Source organism: Ascaphus truei, chromosome 4, assembly GCF_040206685.1.
Source record: "Ascaphus truei isolate aAscTru1 chromosome 4, aAscTru1.hap1, whole genome shotgun sequence".
NCBI classification, from domain to species: domain Eukaryota; kingdom Metazoa; phylum Chordata; class Amphibia; order Anura; family Ascaphidae; genus Ascaphus; species Ascaphus truei.
Window position 1 is genome coordinate 104,909,731 of NC_134486.1, and position 6,779 is coordinate 104,916,509.

Here is a 6,779-nt window from a genome sequence, read left to right on the forward strand (position 1 = left end):
TCCTGTAGGGACTACTCTCTGCCTCCGGCAGCACCCTACAGGATGGAGGCGCTGCACCGAAGAAGTACCAGCCTGTCCCGTTGCTACTCCCACTACCACCCGTGGAGACTCCGGCTTCCTGGCCTACAGCAGGTGAGCTAACCAGCACCAGTACACACGTAGCATGCAGATCTTCCGTAAAGGGGGGGAAAGGGTGTTACAAGGTTATACACGAGACTAAACACAAGGAAAGATACAATACAGGATGGAACAATACTGTAGTTGTTAAATGCTGGACAGGTTGTGGTTCACTGATTAAATGCCTGGGTAAAAAGGTAGGTGTCGATCCTGTTTTTATAGATTTCCAGAGAGGGGGCCTCTCGAACTGTACGAGGCAGACAGTTCCAGAGAGCGGGAGAAGCGTGGCTAAAAGCTCGGGCCCCTAAGCAAGTCAAGGAGATTCAGGGAACTGTTAGGAGTCCTTCATCTGCAGATCGAAGTGAGAGAATGGGAATGTAGGGAACAAGGGAAGTTGTAGCCATTGCAGAGCTGTGGCTTGGAGTTATTACAGAGACATAACTAAAATGACTATAAATAGGATTGTAGGTACATCGCAGTAAACAAACGTGTTCAACAAACGCTAAAAACAATATTGACACTAGGATTACCATTAGTGGCATAAGGACTGGTGAAATTCAAGGGGTACCCCAGTGTTAAAGTGCACTTAATAATGAATGGTTATTGGTTTTACACAGCATTGCTGATGTTGCTTTTATGGGATAATGCTGAGTGGGACAATGTGATATGTTATACACATTGATCGATCTGTATCGTGTATTTTCTACAGAAATGTGCTTGTATTTTTAAAACTAATGTTTTTTGTCATTTAAAGCAAGTTATATCTCTGCTTTCATATATTTAAAGAACAGTGCACAGGAGTATGGGCTGGTTAAGGATTTTTTAAAAACCAAAGACCACCATTAAAAAGCACTAAGGTAACGGCATTTTAGGCCGGTAAGTCACCCTTACCGTGACATACCAAATAACCGGACCCGAATTTACTTTCCCCTTCAGAAGCTATTATTATTGTCATTTATTTGTAAAGTGTCAACATATTCCGCAGCGTGGTACAATGGGGGGGTACAGGGATTTGATCATTACATAAACATCAAATAAAAATATTTGTTTAAAAAAAGGAGTTAAATAAACAGAGTTACACAAAAATAGAAGTAAAGACAAACAGATACAAAGAGGTAATTACCACATTACAAATATCGCAGGAAAGTCTGCACTCACCCGATCAACCTGAGGGTGTCCTTCTGGAACAGCGTCAGGGGTGCCGCTCAGGAGAGAAGCAGTGACCCCCTGCTCAGCATCTGAGTGAAAAAATCAATCATCTCCTCCACACTCAACACAAAGTTTTGCCGACATCAGTATTCAGATAAACGAATGCATTTATTAAGCAGAAGACATAGAATACACAGTGTTTCGGGGGTGACCCTTTTGGTGACCTGACGAAGGGGTCACGACAGAAATGTTATGTGTTTTCTATGTCTTCTGCTTAATAAATGCATTCACTTTTTTTTTTTCAAGACGGGTGTCAGCCAAACTTTGTGTTGAGTGCGGAGGAGATAATTGTTTTTTTTTTTTTTTTAATGACCAAATTACGGTAACCCGGAAAGGGAAGGGGCTAGAGAAAAAAAGTGTAAGGCTGTGATAATAGTGCCTGCTGCCGGGAGCGCGCAACCACGTGACATCACTCACGTGGTGCGTGCGCGCAAAACCTGCACTGTGTAGGCAGGAGACATCGGGAGGCGTGGCGGAGGTGTGGTGGAGGCGTGGACGTGACATCACGTGAGTGGTTCGCCATCATTGGCTGAACCACTTCACGTGACGCTGACCTAACGCGGCCGTCGCATGGAGATTCTCCTGGATTCTGCCTCCCCGTCGCGCCTCCATGCGCACTATGTGCCCTTCACGGAATGCAGGTATTTGTTTTGGTGGCGCGTGCCATTGCGCTTGCCGCCGCGGCTACTATAATCGGGGCTTAAGGGGGTTGCTGCTTTAAATAATCTACTCATCTAGCATAATCTGGCTCATCAGAAGAAAATGTTACTGGTTTCTCTGCAGTAGCCAACTAACAAATTATTTTATATTTCATTTGCCTGTCATTTCCCAGAATCCCCTGCTGCAGTGGAAACACTGTGCTAAGAGATAATGGGGAAGGACAGGGTTGGAGACCTGTCGGAGACGTGAATTTGCTCATAAGTGATATTTTTAGTTGCTGGGACTTTAGTAGAATGACAGGAAAAAGCTTCTGGTGACTTTGTCAAGGAACCAAGCAGTTTGGGAAGCTCTTAAAATATGTGCAAAGCCTCACAAGCTTTCATTAATATGTCATCCATCAAGTGGACAACAAAATAAATTGCATGGGTTAAAAGAGTAAGGATAAGGTAAAGTAAAAGAGATAACAGAGAACAAGAATCACTGGTAATGGGAATCTAAATGGGCAATCCCTCCTAGGACCAAAGTGTATTAACGGCTGTCAGGGCCGCTGAGAGGGGGGGGGCACAGCTGGGGCTGGTGTCCCAGGCCCGCTGGCTGGGGGGGGGCCCGGCCGGTGCGGCAATTTCCCCCGACCTCTGGCCAGGCCCTGCTGCCGGTCGCGGCCGAGCCCCGGCTCTTAGCTGCTTGCAGGACCTTTCCTCTCTCTGTCCCACGCCGCCGAGCGTCCACTGCCGGGTCCTTGGCCAAGCTTACTTCCGGCGCGCTGTCGTCAGAGCCCCGTCGCGCGCCGGCAGTGGAAGCTCGGCAGCGTGGGACAGAGAGAGGAAAGGTCCTGCAGGCAAGTGAGAGTCGGGGCCCAGCCGCAAACGGCAGCCAGGCCTGGCCAGAGGTCGGGGGAAATTTGCAGTGCGACCGGCTGGACCCCCCCCCTGCGAGCGGACCCCATATCTAACTAGTAGTACCTCCTTCACAACCGGATAATCCCCTGCATCCTCCCGATTCATCTCCCGGTCCTGCCTTCCCGCTCAGCTGGGGGACAACTATCTGAACCTGTCAGCCATGGGCAGGTTATGCACGAAGCGATGGTGCTCAAAAGACCATTGGAACCCACCGATGGTGTCCTTCTCCTCATCGAAGCGGGAGAAGGTATGGTACGTGAGGTGGGGGTGTAGGCTTGTCCGAGAGCCCTGGCTGCTGGTGGAGGAATAGGATGGGGTTGGTGGTGCCGGTCTGGCATTGTGGCGGTGAAAGTGTTAAACAGGCTTATAATAAAGGTCAAGCCCACTTGGTTACCCCTGACCCGTGTTTTGAGGTCATAGAGTGTCAGCTCTTGGGCCCGGGCATTGTGTATGCATTACTGTAACTGTGTGCAAAATATGAGACAATTGCTGTTTTTTGTGTTTTACCGTTTCCAGAGGTGCTGGGACCAGGAGATATTCAGGAGGTAAGTTTCAGGGTGGGTTTGACGGAGAAACTGGTTGCAGAATGTTGCTATGTATCAGGGTGCCGGATTTACAGGATTCCCCAAGGGTGCACCCAGGAATCAGGTAAGATTCTGGGATACACTAGAGCACATTGCTCCGGTCAACCTCCCATCCTGAAAACATTCCTGCGACTCACCACTTGGACGCCCTGCTTCAGCACAGAGCAGGAAAGGTAAAAATGGGACACAAGGGGTTAATGTATATCCCCACACTCCAGGCAGGTATAAGACTGAGGGTGGTTTTATTAAAATAAGAGGTTTAGGTTTGTAGTGGTTTGAAATATGTTTAAAGATCCAGTTGCTGTGTGTAAGAGATGAAGGCGAGTGTAAGGGGAACTGGTTAGGTTACACTCTATTTCCTGCATCAAAAACCTGTAACACATTGTAGCAGCAGAATGTGTATATTTTACCACACATAAGACAGGCCACAAAATATTATATTACATGGGTATAGTTTAATGTGTATATATGTTGATGCTCTGTGGGTGAACTGTGGGATTTAGAAGTCATGGCTAGCAGGCTTGGTGCCTATGCGTCTGAGAGTTTATTGGGGGGATAAGGAAAATGTTTAATTCATGCTAGAATAAAAATGTGTAAGTTAGGTTTTAAAGTCCCAGCGGGGGCTTATGACTGATAGCTTCAAAGGGACATTTGTCCTAGAGATGTTAACAGAGGTGCTAGCAGGAAAGGCTAATTGGAACACGGTTATCCTCACTTCAAAGGGTCCATTTGGCCTAGTTAGACTGAGCGGCATTCATTAAGAAATCAGGAGGGCATATGCTAAGCGGCCCGTGGGGGGATGATGACATTTTTGTTGCACATTATCAGTCACTGTTCTGAAGCTTCTGCCAGGCTACCTGTGGTACTGGCGGAGCATGCCCATTGGCCAGGGATAAAATTCCCACGCAGTGATTCGCTGCAGACGGACGGGATGGACTTTTGGGAGTTTTTAAAAAGTCAGGCAGTCAGTCAGGGAGTTAGATTCATCTAAGAGTTCCATCTAAGTTTTCATGAGTTCCGTCAGTTCCATCTTGTGTGATTCACCTGAGATTCAGTCCCATTTGAGAAGTTCCACCTCTGAGTAAATCACCTAAAGTGCTCAGAGGATAAGGGACCAGAATCCAACAGCAAGATGCCACAGGAAGGAAAAGTGTCCGGGAATTATTTTGCGTTGTGTTTGCAACTGGAAAAGATTAGTTTTGATATCCCAGTTTCCAAAGTAAGTGTGTCTTTTTCCTTTTTCCTGTCTGATCTCTGGAGTGTGATCTGGTCCCAACGCCACTAAAACTGCCACAATCTCGGAGGCCAGGGTCGATAGAGCTACCGGGGGTTGGGGATCCTCCATGCCTTTTTCCAGGTTGAGACCCGGATCAGCGGGAGCCGAGTGCAGCTGGGCTTCATACCAGTCCAGTTCATGTCTGAGGTCCATTTTGTTGCGCCCTCCATCGGGAGTCCATACACTTCGCAGTGGAGCAGAATCAATTCTTTGCTCCACGACTTGTAACTCGATGCCATCATCCAGACTGGATAGTCTGCGATGTTACTGAAGTAGTGGACAAGATCTGAGGGTGACCGGAGTCTCTGTGACTCACTGCCATGTGGTCTCAGGAATTGAGACATATTCAGTTTGAACTACCTGCGAGTAGTTCAGCCCTTAATCCGACGATCCCACCACTGCCACCAAAAAAGCCTGTCACGGGAGACCAGGGCTCTTTCACGGGATCAAACACCAAATCACAACAGAGCTTATACTCACACACTTTTTAGCACACTACAGAGGAAATCCCAATCACTTAGGTGTCCGGCGCCACGAAATGTAGTCCAGACTATCCAGGCAGCGCTGGATGCAAGTTGGAGCAAGGGAAGTTCAAGTCTCCTGCTTGGCGTACAAGCAGCCTCGACTTCGGGTATATCTGGCACGTCCTCAGAGCCCACTGCTTAGTCTATATGCACGCCAGCCCAGGAGAGATCTGTGTAACTAAGACGCCACTTTTCTACATTCCCGTGTACATAGGAAATCATGGAGAATGGATGGCGACCGATCACAGCGTGAATGCTATGTGGGCCAATCACAAAGTGCGCTACATAGGCCAATCAGAACTGTGGGAAATTCAAACGAACTAACAACTGAGACCTGAGTCAGTTGGGTCTCACCCTAAAACCTCATGGTCTAGTTTCCGCGGGATACTTCCTGTGGAGATGGATGCTTCAGAGTCTGTGCTGAACAATGGCCCTGCCCTCAGAGTCACAGTTCTCCAGGATCGAGTACACACCCCTCCCCCTCCAGTCCCAACAATTGCCATGTATCCATGCATGTGGGCTGAACAAAGGGTTTCTCATCCCTTCATGTCCAGAGACCATGGCTATGCTTTAAAACACATTTTTGTGCTTGCAGTTTACAAATATACATTACTGGGTTTAACATATAACATGCTGACCACATGAGCCACAAGTAGATGAGTGTACAGCCCAGGGCAATCCTGTATATGCATCAGATGGATAGGGGCCAGAGACGGGGCTTAACCTATAATATGCTGGTCTCTGGGCCCCTACGGTCCCAGCCATTTTTAATGATTTTTTTCAATGTACTTATCATCCTTTGGTTGCTACAACAACTATTTAAAATTTCATATTCACTTCCTCTTTTGAAACAGGCTCTAACATGCACCTTTTTGAGCTCTGCCTTTTGGCAACAAAGTATCACAAACATCTGTTGCTGAGTCCCAAACAGCAGACTGTCTATTACTCTGGAAGCTGTATTATTAATGTGTTACACATAGTAATATAATGTTACATATCAGCTGCAGAATTTCACTGATTGCAGCACAGAGTCAGAAGGCAGCCACAATCAGGATTTTACAGATTTAAAACAGGAGCACCAAAGGATTGCCAGCTTTGGTAAGAATGTACAATTATACTTTGTCACATGCATATACAAATAATAAAAAAATAAAAAAAGGGGTAATGTAGTATTGCTTCTTTAATCTTCTCTCTAACTGTTAAATATGCCCATAATATATATTGTCCCTAACTGTCCATGAAATGTCTGTAAATATAACGTGTTACGATGTATTGTCATTGTAAGTCTCTGCCCAGGACATACTTGAAAACGAGAGGTAACTTTCAATGTATTATTTCCTGGTGAAACATTTAATAAATAAATAAATAAAATAGTTTTTCAGAAAAACAAACGGTTATGCAATTGTAACCATTATTACAGAAATATGTACATTACTTTTACAGTAATGGAAAACTAGACAATTGCATATACATACATGGTCATGAGATAGCACTGTATTTCTAAGTGCAA